A 21,488-nucleotide genomic window follows, 5' to 3' on the forward strand; every position below is an offset into this window, starting at 1 on the left:
GTGCGCCCCCTGGCCGGGTCGGCCGTCAAAATACAGCTCCACAAGTGCCCAAGAGCGGGGCTCACTCCCTGTTGGTTCGCTCCAGGTAGGGGAAGGCACCAGTACACCCAGCGCCAGCAGAGCCTGACGCGTTTCGGGCTAACGCCATTCCTCATAGGCTTTCTGCATACTGAATGACTGCTTGAAAAACGAACACCTGCGTTTGTCCCTTATTTATTTCAATTCCACAATCACAGTGAATAATATAGTAGAAATGCATTCTGGGGAAGGTAGTCCATAAAATATATCCCAAGTGGGCCTCAAGCAGTATTTTCAATAAAGTTCAATTTCAAAATCACAGGTGTTCAGGCAAAATCCATCCCCGTTCAAAGTTTGACCAAACTGTCCCGCTGCGCTGATACTCACACCAGCTGCAGAGCCGCTAGATTGCGCGGCGGTGCGCCCCCCGGCCGGGTCAGCCGTCAAAATACAGTTCCACAAGTGCCCAAGAGCGGGGCTCACTCCCTGTTGGTTCGCTCCAGGTAGGGGAAGGCACCAGTACACCCAGCGCCAGCAGAGCCTGACGCGTTTCGGGCTAATGCCCTTCCTCATAGGCTTTCTGCATACTGAATGACTGCTTGAAAAACGAACAACTGCGTTTGTCCCTTATTTATTTCAATTCCACAATCACAATGAATGATATAGTAGAAATGCATTCTGGGGCAAGTAGTCCATAAAATATATCCCAAGTGGGCCTCAAGCAGTATTTTCAATAAAGTTAAATTTCAAAGTCACAGGTGTTCAGGCAAAATCCATCCCCGTTCAAAGTTTGACCAAACTGTCCCGCTGCGCTGATACTCACACCAGCTGCAGAGCCGCTAGATAGCGCGGTGGTGCGCCCCCCGGCCGGGTCGGCCGTCAAAATACAGTTCCACAAGTGCCCAAGAGCGGGGCTCACTCCCTGTTGGTTCGCTCCAGGTAGGGGAAGGCACCAGTACACCCTGTGCCAGCAGAGCCTGACGCGTTTCGGGCTAACGCCCTTCCTCATAGGCTTTCTGCATACTAAATGACTGCTTGAAAAACGAACACCTGCGTTTGTCCCTTATTTATTTCAATTCCACAATCACAATGAATAATATAGTAGAAAGGCATTCTGGGGCAGGTAGTCCATAAAATATATCCCAAGTGGGCCTCAAGCAGTATTTTCAATAAAGTTCAATTTCAAAATCACAGGTGTTGAGGCAAAATCCATCCCCGTTCAAAGTTTGACCAAACTGTCCCGCTGCGCTGATACTCACACCAGCTGCGGAGCCGCTAGATTGCGCGGCGGTGCGCCCCCCGGCCGGGTCGGCCATCAAAATACAGTTCCACAAGTGCCCAAGAGCGGGGCTCACTCCCTGTTGGTTCGCTCCAGGTAGGGGAAGGCACCAGTACACCCAGCGCCAGCAGAGCCTGACGCGTCTCGGGCTAACACCATTCCTCATAGGCTTTCTGCATACTGAATCACTGCTTGAAAAACGAACACCTGCGTTTGTCCCTTATTTATTTCAATTCCACAATCACAGTGAATAATATAGTAGAAATGCATTCTGGGGCAGGTAGTCCATAAAATATATCCCAAGTGGGCCTCAAGCAGTATTTTCAATAAAATTCAATTTCAAAATCACAGGTGTTCAGGCAAAATCCATCCCCGTTCAAAGTTTGACCAAACTGTCCCGCTACGCTGATACTCACACCAGCTGCGGAGCCGCTAGATAGCGCGGCGGTGCGCCCCCCGGACGGGTCGGCCATCAAAATACAGTTCCACAAGTGCCCAAGAGCGGGGCTCACTCCCTGTTGGTTCGCTCCAGGTAGGGGAAGGCACCAGTACACCCAGCGCCAGCAGAGCCTGACGCGTTTCGGGCTAACGCCCTTCCTCATAGGCTTTCTGCATACTGAATGACTGCTTGAAAAACGAACACCTGTGTTTGTCCCTTATTTGTTTCAATTCCACAATCACAATGAATAATATAGTAGAAATGCATTCTGGGGCAGGTAGTCCATAAAATATATCCCAAGTGGGCCTCAAGCAGTATTTTCAATAAAGTTCAATTTCAAAATCACAGGTGTTCAGGCAAAATCCATCCCCGTTCAAAGTTTGACCAAACTGTCCCGCTACGCTGATACTCACACCAGCTGCGGAGCCGCTAGATAGCGCGGCGGTGCGCCCCCCGGCCGGGTCGGCCATCAAAATACAGTTCCACAAGTGCCCAAGAGGGGGGCTCACTCCCTGTTGGTTCGCTCCAGGTAGGAGAAGGCACCAGTACACCCAGCGCCAGCAGAGCCTGACGCGTTTCGGGCTAACGCCCTTCCTCAGAGGCTTTCTGCATACTGAATGACTGCTTGAAAAATGAACACCTGCGTTTGTCCCTTATTTATTTCAATTCCACAATCACAGTGAATAATATAGTAGAAATGAATTCTGGGGCAGGTAGTCCATAAAATATATCCCAAGTGGGCCTCAAGCAGTATTTTCAATAAAGTTCAATTTCAAAATCACAGGTGTTCAGGCAAAATCCATCCCCGTTCAAAGTTTGACCAAACTGTCCCGCTGGGCTGATACTCACACCAGCTGCGAAGCCGCTAGATTGTGCGGCGGTGCACCCCCCGGCCGGGTCGGCCGTCAAAATACAGTTCCACAAGTGCCCAAGAGCGGGGCTCACTCCCTGTTGGTTCGCTCCAGGTAGGGGAAGGCACCAGTACACCCAGCGCCAGCAGAGCCTGACGCGTTTCGGGCTAACGCCCTTCCTCATAGGCTTTCTGCATACTGAATGACAGCTTGAAAAACGAACACCTGCGTTTGTCCCTTATTTATTTCAATTCCACAATCACAGTGAATAATATAGTAGAAATGCATTCTGGGGCAGGTAGTCCATGAAATATATCCCAAGTGGGCCTCAAGCAGTATTTTCAATAAAGTTCAATTTCAAAATCACAGGTGTTGAGGCAAAATCCATCCCCGTTCAAAGTTTGACCAAACTGTCCCGCTGCGCTGATACTCACACCAGCTGCGGAGCCGCTAGATTGCGCGGCGGTGCGCCCCCCGGCCGGGTCGGCCGTCAAAATACAGTTCTACAAGTGCCCAAGAGAGGGGCTCACTCCCTGTTGGTTCGCTCCAGGTAGGGGAAGGCACCAGTACACCCAGCGCCAGCAGAGCCTGACGCGTCTCGGGCTAACGCCATTCCTCATAGGCTTTCTGCATACTGAATGACTGCTTGAAAAACGAACACCTGCGTTTGTCCCTTATTTATTTCAATTCCACAATCACAGTGAATAATATAGTAGAAATGCATTCTGGGGCAGGTAGTCCATAAAATATATCCCAAGTGGGCCTCAAGCAGTATTTTCAATAAAATTCAATTTCAAAATCACAGGTTTTCAGGCAAAATCCATCCCCGTTCAAAGTTTGACCAAACTGTCCCGCTGCGCTGATACTCACACCAGCTGCGGAGCCGCTAGATTGTGCGGCGGTGCGCCCCCCGACCGGGTCGGCCGTAAAAATACAGTTCCACAAGTGCCCAAGAGCGGGGCTCACTCCCTGTTGGTTCGCTCCAGGTAGGGGAAGGCACCAGTACACCCAGCGCCAGCAGAGCCTGACGCGTTTTGGGCTAACGCCCTTCCTCATAGGCTTTCTGCATACTGAATGACTGCTTGAAAAACGAACACCTGTGTTTGTCCCTTATTTGTTTCAATTCCACAATCACAATGAATAATATAGTAGAAATGCATTCTGGGGCAGGTAGTCCATAAAATATATCCCAAGTGGGCCTCAAGCAGTATTTTCAATAAAGTTCAATTTCAAAATCACAGGTGTTCAGGCAAAATCCATCCCCGTTCAAAGTTTGACCAAACTGTCCCGCTGCGCTGATACTCACACCAGCTGCGGAGCCGCTAGATTGAGCGGCAGTGCGCCCCCCGGCCGGGTCGGCAGTCAAAATACAGTTCCACAAGTGCCCAAGAGCGGGGCTCACTCCCTGTTGGTTCGCTCCAGGTAGGGGAAGGCACCAGTACACCCAGCGCCAGCAGAGCCTGACGCGTTTCGGGCTAACGCCCTTCCTCATAGGCTTTCTGCATACTGAATGACTGCTTGAAAAACGAACACCTGCGTTTGTCCCTTATTTATTTCAATTCCACAATCACAATGAATAATATAGTAGAAATGCATTCTGGGGCAGGTAGTCCATAAAATATATCCCAAGTGGGCCTCAAGCAGTATTTTCAATAAAGTTCAATTTCAAAATCACAGGTGTTCAGGCAAAATCCATCCCCGTTCAAAGTTTGACCAAACTGTCCCGCTGCGCTGATACTCACACCAGCTGCGGAGCCGCTAGATTGTGCGGCGGTGCACCCCCCGGCCGGGTCGGCCGTCAAAATACAGTTCCACAAGTGCCCAAGAGCGGGGCTCACTCCCTGTTGGTTCGCTCCAGGTAGGGGAAGGCACCAGTACACTCAGCGCCAGCAGAGCCTGACGCGTTTCAGGCTAACGCCCTTCCTCATAGGCTTTCTGCATACTGAATGACTGCTTGAAACACGAACACCTGCGTTTGTCCGTTATTTATTTCAATTCCACAATCACAGTCAATAATATAGTAGAAATGCATTCTGGGGCAGGTAGTCCATAAAATATATCCCAAGTGTGCCTCAAGCAGTATTTTCAATAAAGTTCAATTTCAAAATCACAGGTGTTCAGGCAGAATCCATCCCCGTTCAAAGTTTGACTAAACTGTCCTGCTGCGCTGATACTCACACCAGCTGCGGAGCTGCTAGATTGCGCGGCGGTGCGCCCCCCGGCCGGGTCAGCCGTCAAAATACAGTTCCACAAGTGCCCAAGAGCAGGGCTCACTCCCTGTTGGTTCGCTCCAGGTAGGGGAAGGCACTAGTACACCCAGCGCCAGCAGAGCCTGACGCGTTTCGGGCTAACGCCCTTCCTCATAGGCTTTCTGCATACTGAATGACTGCTTGAAAAACGAACACCTGCGTTTGTCCCTTATTTATTTCAATTCCACAATCACAGTGAATAATATAGTATAAATGAATTCTGGGGCAAGTAGTCCATGAAATATATCCCAAGTGGGCCTCAAGCAGTATTTTCAATAAAGTTCAATTTCAAAATCACAGGTGTTGAGGCAAAATCCATCCCCGTTCAAAGTTTGACCAAACTGTCCCGCTGCGCTGATACTCACACCAGCTGCGGAGCCGCTAGATTGCGCGGCGGTGCGCCCCCCGGCTGGGTCGGCCGTCAAAATACAGTTCCACAAGTGCCCAAGAGCGGGGCTCACTCCCTGTTGGTTCGCTCCAGGTAGGGGAAGGCACCAGTACACCCAGCGCCAGCAGAGCCTGACGCGTCTCGGGCTAACGCCATTCCTCATAGGCTTTCTGCATACTGAATGACTGCTTGAAAAACGAACACCTGCGTTTGTCCCTTATTTATTTCAATTCCACAATCACAGTGAATAATATAGTAGAAATGCATTCTGGGGCAGGTAGTCCATAAAATATATCCCAAGTGGGCCTCAAGCAGTATTTTCAATAAAATTCAATTTCGAAATCACAGGTTTTCAGGCAAAATCCATCCCCGTTCAAAGTTTGACCAAACTGTCCCGCTGCGCTGATACTCACACCAGCTGCGGAGCCGCTAGATTGCGCGGCGGTGCACCCCCCGGCCGGGTCGGCCGTCAAAATACAGTTCCACAAGTGCCCAAGAGCGGGGCTCACTCCTGTTGGTTCGCTCCAGGTAGGGGAAGGCACCAGTACACCCAGCGCCAGCAGAGCCTGACGCGTTTCGGGCTGACGCCCTTCCTCATAGGCTTTCTGCATACTGAATGACTGCTTGAAAAACGAACACCTGCGTTTGTCCCTTATTTATTTCAATTCCACAATCACAATGAATAATATAGTAGAAATGCATTCTGGGGCAGGTAGTCCATAAAATATATCCCAAGTGGGCCTCAAGCAGTATTTTCAATAAAGTTCAATTTCAAAATCACAGGTGTTCAGGCAAAATCCATCCCCGTTCAAAGTTTGACCAAACTGTCCCACTACGCTGATACTCACACCAGCTGCGGAGCCGCTAGATAGCGCGGCGGTGCGCCCCCCGGCCGGGTCGGCCGTCAAAATACAGTTCCACAAGTGCCCAAGAGCGGGGCTCACTCCCTGTTGGTTCGCTCCAGGTAGGGGAAGGCACCAGTACACCCAGTGCCAGCAGAGCCTGACGCATTTCGGGCTAACGCCCTTCCTCATAGGCTTTCTGCATACTGAATGACTGCTTGAAAAATGAACAGCTGCGTTTGTCCCTTATTTACTTCAATTCCACAATCACAGTGAATAATATAGTAGAAATGCATTCTGGGGCAGGTAGTCCATAAAATATATCCCAAGTGGGCCTCAAGCAGTAGTTTTAATAAAGTTCAATTTCAAAATCACAGGTGTTCAGGCAAAATCCATCCCTGTTCAAAGTTTGACCAAACTGTCCCGCTGCGCTGATACTCACACCAGCTGCGGAGCCACTAGATTGCGCGGCGGTGCGCCCCCCGGCCGGGTCGGCCGTCAAAATACAGTTCCACAAGTGCCCAAGAGCGGGGCTCACTCCCTGTTGGTTCGCTCCAGGTAGGGGAAGGCACCAGTACACCCAGCGCCAGCAGAGCCTGACGCGTTTCGGGCTAATGCCATTCCTCATAGGCTTTCTGCATACTGAATGACTGCTTGAAAAACGAACACCTGCGTTTGTCCCTTATTTATTTCAATTCCACAAGCACAGTGAATAATATAGTAGAAATGCATTCTGGGGCAGGTAGTCCATAAAATATATCCCAAGTGGGCCTCAAGCAGTATTTTCAATAAAGTTCAATTTCAAAATCACAGGTGTTGAGGCAAAATCCATCCCTGTTCAAAGTTTGACCAAACTGTCCCGCTGCGCTGATACTCACACCAGCTGCGGAGCCGCTAGATTGCGCGGCGGTGCGCCCCCTGGCCGGGTCGGCCGTCAAAATACAGCCCCACAAGTGCCCAAGAGCGGGGCTCACTCCCTGTTGGTTCGCTCCAGGTAGGGGAAGGCACCAGTACACCCAGCGCCAGCAGAGCCTGACGCGTTTCGGGCTAACGCCATTCCTCATAGGCTTTCTGCATACTGAATGACTGCTTGAAAAACGAACACCTGCGTTTGTCCCTTATTTATTTCAATTCCACAATCACAGTGAATAATATAGTAGAAATGCATTCTGGGGAAGGTAGTCCATAAAATATATCCCAAGTGGGCCTCAAGCAGTATTTTCAATAAAGTTCAATTTCAAAATCACAGGTGTTCAGGCAAAATCCATCCCCGTTCAAAGTTTGACCAAACTGTCCCGCTGCGCTGATACTCACACCAGCTGCAGAGCCGCTAGATTGCGCGGCGGTGCGCCCCCCCGGCCGGGTCAGCCGTCAAAATACAGTTCCACAAGTGCCCAAGAGCGGGGCTCACTCCCTGTTGGTTCGCTCCAGGTAGGGGAAGGCACCAGTACACCCAGCGCCAGCAGAGCCTGACGCGTTTCGGGCTAATGCCCTTTCTCATAGGCTTTCTGCATACTGAATGACTGCTTGAAAAACGAACAACTGCGTTTGTCCCTTATTTATTTCAATTCCACAATCACAATGAATGATATAGTAGAAATGCATTCTGGGGCAAGTAGTCCATAAAATATATCCCAAGTGGGCCTCAAGCAGTATTTTCAATAAAGTTCAATTTCAAAATCACAGGTGTTCAGGCAAAATCCATCCCCGTTCAAAGTTTGACCAAACTGTCCCGCTGCGCTGATACTCACACCAGCTGCAGAGCCGCTAGATAGCACGGTGGTGCGCCCCCCGGCCGGGTCGGCCGTCAAAATACAGTTCCACAAGTGCCCAAGAGCGGAGCTCACTCCCTGTTGGTTGGCTCCAGGTAGGGGAAGGCACCAGTACACCCTGTGCCAGCAGAGCCTGACGCGTTTCGGGCTAACGCCCTTCCTCATAGGCTTTCTGCATACTGAATGACTGCTTGAAAAACGAACACCTGCGTTTGTCCCTTATTTATTTCAATTCCACAATCACAATGAATAATATAGTAGAAAGGCATTCTGGGGCAGGTAGTCCATAAAATATATCCCAAGTGGGCCTCAAGCAGTATTTTCAATAAAGTTCAATTTCAAAATCACAGGTGTTGAGGCAAAATCCATCCCCGTTCAAAGTTTGACCAAACTGTCCCGCTGCGCTGATACTCACACCAGCTGCGGAGCCGCTAGATTGCGCGGCGGTGCGCCCCCCGGCCGGGTCGGCCATCAAAATACAGTTCCACAAGTGCCCAAGAGCGGGGCTCACTCCCTGTTGGTTCGCTCCAGGTAGGGGAAGGCACCAGTACACCCAGCGCCAGCAGAGCCTGACGCGTCTCGGGCTAACGCCATTCCTCATAGGCTTTCTGCATACTGAATCACTGCTTGAAAAACGAACACCTGCGTTTGTCCCTTATTTATTTCAATTCCACAATCACAGTGAATAATATAGTAGAAATGCATTCTGGGGCAGGTAGTCCATAAAATATATCCCAAGTGGGCCTCAAGCAGTATTTTCAATAAAATTCAATTTCAAAATCACAGGTGTTCAGGCAAAATCCATCCCCGTTCAAAGTTTGACCAAACTGTCCCGCTACGCTGATACTCACACCAGCTGCGGAGCCGCTAGATTGCGCGGCGGTGCGCCCCCCGGCCGGGTCGGCCATCAAAATACAGTTCCACAAGTGCCCAAGAGCGGGGCTCACTCCCTGTTGGTTCGCTCCAGGTAGGGGAAGGCACCAGTACACCCAGCGCCAGCAGAGCCTGACGCGTTTCGGGCTAACGCCCTTCCTCATAGGCTTTCTGCATACTGAATGACTGCTTGAAAAACGAACACCTGTGTTTGTCCCTTATTTGTTTCAATTCCACAATCACAATGAATAATATAGTAGAAATGCATTCTGGGGCAGGTAGTCCATAAAATATATCCCAAGTGGGCCTCAAGCAGTATTTTCAATAAAGTTCAATTTCAAAATCACAGGTGTTCAGGCAAAATCCATCCCCGTTCAAAGTTTGACCAAACTGTCCCGCTACGCTGATACTCACACCAGCTGCGGAGCCGCTAGATAGCGCGGCGGTGCGCCCCCCGGCCAGGTCGGCCATCAAAATACAGTTCCACAAGTGCCCAAGAGGGGGGCTCACTCCCTGTTGGTTCGCTCCAGGTAGGAGAAGGCACCAGTACACCCAGCGCCAGCAGAGCCTGACGCGTTTCGGGCTAACGCCCTTCCTCAGAGGCTTTCTGCATACTGAATGACTGCTTGAAAAATGAACACCTGCGTTTGTCCCTTATTTATTTCAATTCCACAATCACAGTGAATAATATAGTAGAAATGAATTCTGGGGCAGGTAGTCCATAAAATATATCCCAAGTGGGCCTCAAGCAGTATTTTCAATAAAGTTCAATTTCAAAATCACAGGTGTTCAGGCAAAATCCATCCCCGTTCAAAGTTTGACCAAACTGTCCCGCTGCGCTGATACTCACACCAGCTGCGAAGCCGCTAGATTGTGCGGCGGTGCAACCCCGGCCGGGTCGGCCGTCAAAATACAGTTCCACAAGTGCCCAAGAGCGGGGCTCACTCCCTGTTGGTTCGCTCCAGGTAGGGGAAGGCACCAGTACACCCAGCGCCAGCAGAGCCTGACGCGTTTCGGGCTAACGCCCTTCCTCATAGGCTTTCTGCATACTGAATGACAGCTTGAAAAACGAACACCTGCGTTTGTCCCTTATTTATTTCAATTCCACAATCACAGTGAATAATATAGTAGAAATGCATTCTGGGGCAGGTAGTCCATGAAATATATCCCAAGTGGGCCTCAAGCAGTATTTTCAATAAAGTTCAATTTCAAAATCACAGGTGTTGAGGCAAAATCCATCCCCGTTCAAAGTTTGACCAAACTGTCCCGCTGCGCTGATACTCACACCAGCTGCGGAGCCGCTAGATAGCACGGTGGTGCGCCCCCGGCCGGGTCGGCCGTCAAAATACAGTTCCACAAGTGCCCAAGAGCGGGGCTCACTCCCTGTTGGTTCGCTCCAGGTAGGGGAAGGCACCAGTACACCCAGCGCCAGCAGAGCCTGACGCGTCTCGGGCTAACGCCATTCCTCATAGGCTTTCTGCATACTGAATCACTGCTTGAAAAACGAACACCTGCGTTTGTCCCTTATTTATTTCAATTCCACAATCACAGTGAATAATATAGTAGAAATGCATTCTGGGGCAGGTAGTCCATAAAATATATCCCAAGTGGGCCTCAAGCAGTATTTTCAATAAAATTCAATTTCAAAATCACAGGTGTTCAGGCAAAATCCATCCCCGTTCAAAGTTTGACCAAACTGTCCCGCTACGCTGATACTCACACCAGCTGCGGAGCCGCTAGATTGCGCGGCGGTGCGCCCCCCGGCCGGGTCGGCCATCAAAATACAGTTCCACAAGTGCCCAAGAGCGGGGCTCACTCCCTGTTGGTTCGCTCCAGGTAGGGGAAGGCACCAGTACACCCAGCGCCAGCAGAGCCTGACGCGTTTCGGGCTAACGCCCTTCCTCATAGGCTTTCTGCATACTGAATGACTGCTTGAAAAACGAACACCTGTGTTTGTCCCTTATTTGTTTCAATTCCACAATCACAATGAATAATATAGTAGAAATGCATTCTGGGGCAGGTAGTCCATAAAATATATCCCAAGTGGGCCTCAAGCAGTATTTTCAATAAAGTTCAATTTCAAAATCACAGGTGTTCAGGCAAAATCCATCCCCGTTCAAAATTTGACCAAACTGTCCCGCTGCGCTGATACTCACACCAGCTGCGGAGCCGCTAGATTGCGCGGCGGTGCGCGCCCCGGCCGGGTCGGCCGTCAAAATACAGTTCTACAAGTGCCCAAGAGAGGGGCTCACTCCCTGTTGGTTCGCTCCAGGTAGGGGAAGGCACCAGTACACCCAGCGCCAGCAGAGCCTGACGCGTCTCGGGCTAACGCCATTCCTCATAGGCTTTCTGCATACTGAATGACTGCTTGAAAAACGAACACCTGCGTTTGTCCCTTATTTATTTCAATTCCACAATCACAGTGAATAATATAGTAGAAATGCATTCTGGGGCAGGTAGTCCATAAAATATATCCCAAGTGGGCCTCAAGCAGTATTTTCAATAAAATTCAATTTCAAAATCACAGGTTTTCAGGCAAAATCCATCCCCGTTCAAAGTTTGACCAAACTGTCCCGCTGCGCTGATACTCACACCAGCTGCGGAGCCGCTAGATTGTGCGGCGGTGCGCCCCCCGACCGGGTCGGCCGTAAAAATACAGTTCCACAAGTGCCCAAGAGCGGGGCTCACTCCCTGTTGGTTCGCTCCAGGTAGGGGAAGGCACCAGTACACCCAGCGCCAGCAGAGCCTGACGCGTTTTGGGCTAACGCCCTTCCTCATAGGCTTTCTGCATACTGAATGACTGCTTGAAAAACGAACACCTGTGTTTGTCCCTTATTTGTTTCAATTCCACAATCACAATGAATAATATAGTAGAAATGCATTCTGGGGCAGGTAGTCCATAAAATATATCCCAAGTGGGCCTCAAGCAGTATTTTCAATAAAGTTCAATTTCAAAATCACAGGTGTTCAGGCAAAATCCATCCCCGTTCAAAGTTTGACCAAACTGTCCCGCTGCGCTGATACTCACACCAGCTGCGGAGCCGCTAGATTGCGCGGCAGTGCGCCCCCCGGCCGGGTCGGCAGTCAAAATACAATTCCACAAGTGCCCAAGAGCGGGGCTCACTCCCTGTTGGTTCGCTCCAGGTAGGGGAAGGCACCAGTACACCCAGCGCCAGCAGAGCCTGACGCGTTTCGGGCTAACGCCCTTCCTCATAGGCTTTCTGCATACTGAATGACTGCTTGAAAAACGAACACCTGCGTTTGTCCCTTATTTATTTCAATTCCACAATCACAATGAATAATATATTAGAAATGCATTCTGGGGCAGGTAGTCCATAAAATATATCCCAAGTGGGCCTCAAGCAGTATTTTCAATAAAGTTCAATTTCAAAATCACAGGTGTTCAGGCAAAATCCATCCCCGTTCAAAGTTTGACCAAACTGTCCCGCTGCGCTGATACTCACACCAGCTGCGGAGCCGCTAGATTGTGCGGCGGTGCACCCCCCGGCCGGGTCGGCCGTCAAAATACAGTTCCACAAGTGCCCAAGAGCGGGGCTCACTCCCTGTTGGTTCGCTCCAGGTAGGGGAAGGCACCAGTACACCCAGCGCCAGCAGAGCCTGACGCGTTTCAGGCTAACGCCCTTCCTCATAGGCTTTCTGCATACTGAATGACTGCTTGAAACACGAACACCTGCGTTTGTCCCTTATTTATTTCAATTCCACAATCACAGTCAATAATATAGTAGAAATGCATTCTGGGGCAGGTAGTCCATAAAATATATCCCAAGTGGGCCTCAAGCAGTATTTTCAATAAAGTTCAATTTCAAAATCACAGGTGTTCAGGCAAAATCCATCCCCGTTCAAAGTTTGACTAAACTGTCCCGCTGCGCTGATACTCACACCAGCTGCGGAGCTGCTAGATTGCGCGGCGGTGCGCCCCCCGGCCGGGTCAGCCGTCAAAATACAGTTCCACAAGTGCCCAAGAGCGGGGCTCACTCCCTGTTGGTTCGCTCCAGGTAGGGGAAGGCACTAGTACACCCAGCGCCAGCAGAGCCTGACGCGTTTCGGGCTAACGCCCTTCCTCATAGGCTTTCTGCATACTGAATGACTGCTTGAAAAACGAACACCTGCGTTTGTCCCTTATTTATTTCAATTCCACAATCACAGTGAATAATATAGTATAAATGCATTCTGGGGCAAGTAGTCCATGAAATATATCCCAAGTGGGCCTCAAGCAGTATTTTCAATAAAGTTCAATTTCAAAATCACAGGTGTTGAGGCAAAATCCATCCCCGTTCAAAGTTTGACCAAACTGTCCCGCTGCGCTGATACTCACACCAGCTGCGGAGCCGCTAGATTGCGCGGCGGTGCGCCCCCCGGCTGGGTCGGCCGTCAAAATACAGTTCCACAAGTGCCCAAGAGCGGGGCTCACTCCCTGTTGGTTCGCTCCAGGTAGGGGAAGGCACCAGTACACCCAGCGCCAGCAGAGCCTGACGCGTCTCGGGCTAACGCCATTCCTCATAGGCTTTCTGCATACTGAATGACTGCTTGAAAAACGAACACCTGCGTTTGTCCCTTATTTATTTCAATTCCACAATCACAGTGAATAATATAGTAGAAATGCATTCTGGGGTAGGTAGTCCATAAAATATATCCCAAGTGGGCCTCAAGCAGTATTTTCAATAAAATTCAATTTCAAAATCACAGGTTTTCAGGCAAAATCCATCCCCGTTCAAAGTTTGACCAAACTGTTCCGCTGCGCTGATACTCACACCAGCTGCGGAGCCGCTAGATTGCGCGGCGGTGCACCCCCCGGCCGGGTCGGCCGTCAAAATACAGTTCCACAAGTGCCCAAGAGCGGGGCTCACTCCCTGTTGGTTCGCTCCAGGTAGGGGAAGGCACCAGTACACCCAGCGCCAGCAGAGCCTGACGCGTTTCGGGCTGACGCCCTTCCTCATAGGCTTTCTGCATACTGAATGACTGCTTGAAAAACGAACACCTGCGTTTGTCCCATATTTATTTCAATTCCACAATCACAATGAATAATATAGTAGAAATGCATTCTGGGGCAGGTAGTCCATAAAATATATCCCAAGTGGGCCTCAAGCAGTATTTTCAATAAAGTTCAATTTCAAAATCACAGGTGTTCAGGCAAAATCCATCCCCGTTCAAAGTTTGACCAAACTGTCCCACTACGCTGATACTCACACCAGCTGCGGAGCCGCTAGATAGCGCGGCGGTGCGCCCCCCAGCCGGGTCGGCCGTCAAAATACAGTTCCACAAGTGCCCAAGAGCGGGGCTCACTCCCTGTTGGTTCGCTCCAGGTAGGGGAAGGCACCAGTACACCCAGCGCCAGCAGAGCCTGACGCGTTTCGGGCTGACGCCCTTCCTCATACGCTTTCTGCATACTGAATGACTGCTTGAAAAACGAACACCTGCGTTTGTCCTTTATTTATTTCAATTCCACAATCACAGTCAATAATATAGTAGAAATGCATTCTGGGGCAGGTAGTCCATAAAATATATCCCAAGTGGGCCTCAAGCAGTATTTTCAATAAAGTTCAATTTCAAAATCACAGGTGTTCAGGCAAAATCCATCCCCGTTCAAAGTTTGACCAAACTGTCCCGCTGCACTGATACTCACACCAGCTGCGGAGCTGCTAGATTGCGCGGCGGTGCACCCCCCGGCCGGGTCAGCCGTCAAAATACAGTTCCACAAGTGCCCAAGAGCGGGGCTCACTCCCTGTTGGTTCGCTCCAGGTAGGGGAAGGCACCAGTACACCCAGCGCCAGCAGAGCCTGGCGCGTTTCGGGCTGACGCCCTTCCTCATACGCTTTCTGCATACTGAATGACTGCTTGAAAAACGAACACCTGCGTTTGTCCCTTATTTGTTTCAATTCCACAATCACAATGAATAATATAGTAGAGAGGCATTCTGGGGCAGGTAGTCCATAAAATATATCCCAAGTGGGCCTCAAGCAGTATTTTCAATAAAGTTCAATTTCAAAATCACAGGTGTTGAGGCAAAATCCATCCCCGTTCAAAGTTTGACCAAACTGTCCCGCTGCGCTGATACTCACACCAGCTGCGGAGCCGCTAGATTGCGCGGCGGTGCGCCCCCCGGCCGGGTCGGCCATCAAAATACAGTTCCACAAGTGCCCAAGAGCGGGGCTCACTCCCTGTTGGTTCGCTCCAGGTAGGGGAAGGCACCAGTACACCCAGCGCCAGCAGAGCCTGACGCGTCTCGGGCTAACGCCATTCCTCATAGGCTTTCTGCATACTGAATGACTGCTTGAAAAACCGAACACCTGTGTTTGTCCCTTATTTGTTTCAATTCCACAATCACAATGAATAATATAGTAGAAATGCATTCTGGGGCAGGTAGTCCATAAAATATATCCCAAGTGGGCCTCAAGCAGTATTTTCAATAAAGTTCAATTTCAAAATCACAGGTGTTCAGGCAAAATCCATCCCCGTTCAAAGTTTGACCAAACTGTCCCGCTACGCTGATACTCACACCAGCTGCGGAGCCGCTAGATAGCGCGGCGGTGCGCCCCCCGGCCGGGTCGGCCATCAAAATACAGTTCCACAAGTGCCCAAGAGGGGGGCTCACTCCCTGTTGGTTCGCTCCAGGTAGGAGAAGGCACCAGTACACCCAGCGCCAGCAGAGCCTGACGCGTTTCGGGCTAACGCCCTTCCTCATAGGCTTTCTGCATACTGAATGACTGCTTGAAAAATGAACACCTGCGTTTGTCCCTTATTTATTTCAATTCCACAATCACAGTGAATAATATAGTAGAAATGAATTCTGGGGCAGGTAGTCCATAAAATATATCCCAAGTGGGCCTCAAGCAGTATTTTCAATAAAGTTCAATTTCAAAATCACAGGTGTTCAGGCAAAATCCATCCCCGTTCAAAGTTTGACCAAACTGTCCCGCTGCGCTGATACTCACACCAGCTGCGAAGCCGCTAGATTGTGCGGCGGTGCACCCCCCGGCCGGGTCGGCCGTCAAAATACAGTTCCACAAGTGCCCAAGAGCGGGGCTCACTCCCTGTTGGTTCGCTCCAGGTAGGGGAAGGCACCAGTACACCCAGCGCCAGCAGAGCCTGACGCGTTTCGGGCTAACGCCCTTCCTCATAGGCTTTCTGCATACTGAATGACAGCTTGAAAAACGAACACCTGCGTTTGTCCCTTATTTATTTCAATTCCACAATCACAGTGAATAATATAGTAGAAATGCATTCTGGGGCAGGTAGTCCATGAAATATATCCCAAGAGGGCCTCAAGCAGTATTTTCAATAAAGTTCAATTTCAAAATCACAGGTGTTGAGGCAAAATCCATCCCCGTTCAAAGTTTGACCAAACTGTCCCGCTGCGCTGATACTCACACCAGCTGCGGAGCCGCTAGATTGCGCGGCGGTGTGCCCCCCGGCCGGGTCGGCCGTCAAAATACAGTTCTACAAGTGCCCAAGAGAGGGGCTCACTCCCTATTGGTTCGCTTCAGGTAGGGGAAGGCACCAGTACACCCAGCGCCAGCAGAGCCTGACGCGTCTCGGGCTAACGCCCTTCCTCATAGGCTTTCTGCATACTGAATGACTGCTTGAAAAACGAACACCTGTGTTTGTCCCTTATTTGTTTCAATTCCACAATCACAATGAATAATATAGTAGAAATGCATTCTGGGGCAGGTAGTCCATAAAATATATCCCAAGTGGGCCTCAAGCAGTATTTTCAATAAAGTTCAATTTCAAAATCACAGGTGTTCAGGCAAAATCCATCCCCGTTCAAAGTTTGACCAAACTGTCCCGCTGCGCTGATACTCACACCAGCTGCGGAGCCGCTAGATTGCGCGGCAGGGAGCCCCCCGGCCGGGTCGGCAGTCAAAATACAGTTCCACAAGTGCCCAAGAGCGGGGCTCACTCCCTGTTGGTTCGCTCCAGGTAGGGGAAGGCACCAGTACACCCAGCGCCAGCAGAGCCTGACGCGTTTCGGGCTAACGCCCTTCCTCATAGGCTTTCTGCATACTGAATGACTGCTTGAAAAACGAACACCTGCTTTTGTCCCTTATTTATTTCAATTCCACAATCACAATGAATAATATAGTAGAAATGCATTCTGGGGCAGGTAGTCCATAAAATATATCCCAAGTGGGCCTCAAGCAGTATTTTCAATAAAGTTCAATTTCAAAATCACAGGTGTTCAGGCAAAATCCATCCCCGTTCAAAGTTTGACCAAACTGTCCCGCTGCGCTGATACTCACACCAGCTGCGGAGCCGCTAGATTGTGCGGCGGTGCACCCCCCGGCCGGGTCGGCCGTCAAAATACAGTTCCACAAGTGCCCAAGAGCGGGGCTCACTCCCTGTTGGTTCGCTCCAGGTAGGGGAAGGCACCAGTACACCCAGCGCCAGCAGAGCCTGACGCGTTTCAGGCTAACGCCCTTCCTCATAGGCTTTCTGCATACTGAATGACTGCTTGAAACACGAACACCTGCGTTTGTCCCTTATTTATTTCAATTCCACAATCACAGTCAATAATATAGTAGAAATGCATTCTGGGGCAGGTAGTCCATAAAATATATCCCAAGTGGGCCTCAAGCAGTATTTTCAATTAAGTTCAATTTCAAAATCACAGGTGTTCAGGCAAAATCCATCCCCGTTCAAAGTTTGACTAAACTGTCCCGCTGCGCTGATACTCACACCAGCTGCGGAGCTGCTAGATTGCGCGGCGGTGCGCCCCCCGGCCGGGTCAGCCGTCAAAATACAGTTCCACAAGTGCCCAAGAGCGGGGCTCACTCCCTGTTGGTTCGCTCCAGGTAGGGGAAGGCACTAGTACACCCAGCGCCAGCAGAGCCTGACGCGTTTCGGGCTAACGCCCTTCCTCATAGGCTTTCTGCATACTGAATGACTGCTTGAAAAACGAACACCTGCGTTTGTCCCTTATTTATTTCAATTCCACAATCACAGTGAATAATATAGTATAAATGCATTCTGGGGCAAGTAGTCCATGAAATATATCCCAAGTGGGCCTCAAGCAGTATTTTCAATAAAGTTCAATTTCAAAATCACAGGTGTTGAGGCAAAATCCATCCCCGTTCAAAGTTTGACCAAACTGTCCCGCTGCGCTGATACTCACACCAGCTGCGGAGCCGCTAGATTGCGCGGCGGTGCGCCCCCCGGCTGGGTCGGCCGTCAAAATACAGTTCCACAAGTGCCCAAGAGCGGGGCTCACTCCCTGTTGGTTCGCTCCAGGTAGGGGAAGGCACCAGTACACCCAGCGCCAGCAGAGCCTGACGCGTCTCGGGCTAACGCCATTCCTCATAGGCTTTCTGCATACTGAATGACTGCTTGAAAAACGAACACCTGCGTTTGTCCCTTATTTATTTCAATTCCACAATCACAGTGAATAATATAGTAGAAATGCATTCTGGGGCAGGTAGTCCATAAAATATATCCCAAGTGGGCCTCAAGCAGTATTTTCAATAAAATTCAATTTCAAAATCACAGGTTTTCAGGCAAAATCCATCCCCGTTCAAAGTTTGACCAAACTGTCCCGCTGCGCTGATACTCACACCAGCTGCGGAGCCGCTAGATTGCGCGGCGGTGCACCCCCCGGCCGGGTCGGCCGTCAAAATACAGTTCCACAAGTGCCCAAGAGCGGGGCTCACTCCCTGTTGGTTCGCTCCAGGTAGGGGAAGGCACCAGTACACCCAGCGCCAGCAGAGCCTGACGCGTTTCGGGCTGACGCCCTTCCTCATAGGCTTTCTGCATACTGAATGACTGCTTGAAAAACGAACACCTGCGTTTGTCCCTTATTTATTTCAATTCCACAATCACAATGAATAATATAGTAGAAATGCATTCTGGGGCAGGTAGTCCATAAAATATATCCCAAGTGGGCCTCAAGCAGTATTTTCAATAAAGTTCAATTTCAAAATCACAGGTGTTCAGGCAAAATTCATCCCCGTTCAAAGTTTGACCAAACTGTCCCACTACGCTGATACTCACACCAGCTGCGGAGCCGCTAGATAGCACGGCGGTGCGCCCCCCGGCCGGGTCGGCCGTCAAAATACAGTTCCACAAGTGCCCAAGAGCGGGGCTCACTCCCTGTTGGTTCGCTCCAGGTAGGGGAAGGCACCAGTACACCCAGTGCCAGCAGAGCCTGACGCGTTTCGGGCTAACGCCCTTCCTCATAGGCTTTCTGCATACTGAATGACTGCTTGAAAAATGAACAGCTGCGTTTGTCCCTTATTTACTTCAATTCCCCAATCACAGTGAATAATATAGTAGAAATGCATTCTGGGGCAGGTAGTCCATAAAATATATCCCAAGTGGGCCTCAAGCAGTATTTTCAATAAAGTTCAATTTCAAAATCACAGGTGTTCAGGCAAAATCCATCCCCGTTCAAAGTTTGACCAAACTGTCCCGCTGCACTGATACTCACACCAGCTGCGGAGCTGCTAGATTGCGCGGCGGTGCACCCCCCGGCCGGGTCAGCCGTCAAAATACAGTTCCACAAGTGCCCAAGAGCGGGGCTCACTCCCTGTTGGTTCGCTCCAGGTAGGGGAAGGCACCAGTACACCCAGCGCCAGCAGAGCCTGACGCGTTTCGGGCTGACGCCCTTCCTCATACGCTTTCTGCATACTGAATGACTGCTTGAAAAACGAACACCTGCGTTTGTCCCTTATTTATTTCAATTCCACAATCACAGTCAATAATATAGTAGAAATGCATTCTGGGGCAGGTAGTCCATAAAATATATCCCAAGTGGGCCTCAAGCAGTATTTTCAATAAAGTTCAATTTCAAAATCACAGGTGTTCAGGCAAAATCCATCCCCGTTCAAAGTTTGACTAAACTGTCCCGCTGCGCTGATACTCACACCAGCTGCGGAGCCGCTAGATTGCGCGGCGGTGCGCCCCCCGGCCGGGTCGGCCGTCAAAATACAGTTCACAAGTGCCCAAGAGCGGGGCTCACTCCCTGTTGGTTCGCTCCAGGTAGGGGAAGGCACCAGTACACCCAGCGCCAGCAGAGCCTGACGCGTTTCGGGCTAACGCCCTTCCTCATAGGCTTTTTGCATACTGAATGACTGCTTGAAAAATGAACACCTGCGTTTGTCCCTTATTTACTTCAATTCCACAATCACAGTGAATAATATAGTAGAAATGCATTCTGGGGCAGGTAGTCCATAAAATATATCCCAAGTGGGCCTCAAGCAGTATTTTCAATAAAGTTCAATTTCAAAATCACAGGTGTTCAGGCAAAATCCATCCCCGTTCAAAGTTTGACCAAACTGTCCCGCTGCACTGATACTCACACCAGCTGCGGAGCTGCTAGATTGCGCGGCGGTGCACCCCCCGGCCGGGTCGGCCGTCAAAATACAGTTCCACAAGTGCCCAAGAGCGGGGCTCACTCCCTGTTGGTTCGCTCCAGGTAGGGGAAGGCACCAGTACACCCAGCGCCAGCAGAGCCTGACGCGTTTCGGGCTAACGCCCTTCCTCATACGCTTTCTGCATACTGAATGACTGCTTGAAAAACGAACACCTGCGTTTGTCCCTTATTTATTTCAATTCCACAATCACAGTGAATAATATAGTAGATATGCATTCTGGGGCAGGTAGTCCATAAAATATATCCCAAGTGGGCCTCAAGCAGTATTTTCAATAAAATTCAATTTCAAAATCACAGGTGTTCAGGCAAAATCCATCCCCGTTCAAAGTTTGACCAAACTGTCCCGCTGCGCTGATACTCACACCAGCTGCGGAGCCGCTAGATTGTGCGGCGGTGCGCCCCCCGGCCGGGTCGGCCGTCAAAATACAGTTCCACAAGTGCCCAAGAGCGGGGCTCACTCCCTGTTGGTTCGCTCCAGGTAGGGGAAGGCACCAGTACACCCAGCGCCAGCAGAGCCTGACGCGTTTCGGGCTAACGCCCTTCCTCATAGGCTTTCTGCATACTGAATGACTGCTTGAAAAACGAACACCTGCGTTTGTCCCTTATTTGTTTCAATTCCACAATCACAATGAATAATATAGTAGAAATGCATTCTGGGGCAGGTAGTCCATAAAATATATCCCAAGTGGGCCTCAAGCAGTATTTTCAATAAAGTTCAATTTCAAAATCACAGGTGTTCAGGCAAATTCCATCCCCGTTCAAAGTTTGACCAAACTGTCCAGCTACGCTGATACTCACACCAGCTGCAGAGCCGCTAGATAGCGCGGCGGTGCGCCCCCCGGCCAGGTCGGCCGTCAAAATACAGTTTCACAAGTGCCCAAGAGCGGGGCTCACTCCCTGTTGGTTCGCTCCAGGTAGGGGAAGGCACCAGTACACCCAGCGCCAGCAGAGCCTGACGCGTTTCGGGCTAACGCCCTTCCTCATAGGCTTTCTGCATACGGAATGACTGCTTGAAAAATGAACACCTGCGTTTGTCCCTTATTTATTTCAATTCCACAATCACAGTGAATAATATAGTAGAAATGCATTCTGGGGCAGGTAGTCCATAAAATATATCCCAAGTGGGCCTCAAGCAGTATTTTCAATAAAGTTCAATTTCAAAATCACAGGTGTTCAGGCAAAATCCATCCCCGTTCAAAGTTTGACCAAACTGTCCCGCTGCGCTGATACTCACACCAGCTGCGGAGCCGCTAGATTGCGCGGCGGTGCGCCCCCCGGCCGGGTCGGCTGTCAAAATACAGTTCCACAAGTGCCCAAGAGCGGGGCTCACTCCCTGTTGGTTCGCTCCAGGTAGGGGAAGGCACCAGTACACCCAGCGCCAGCAGAGCCTG

This window comes from Triturus cristatus, chromosome 1_1 (assembly GCF_964204655.1).
Source record: "Triturus cristatus chromosome 1_1, aTriCri1.1, whole genome shotgun sequence".
Classification (NCBI taxonomy): Eukaryota; Metazoa; Chordata; class Amphibia; order Caudata; family Salamandridae; genus Triturus; species Triturus cristatus.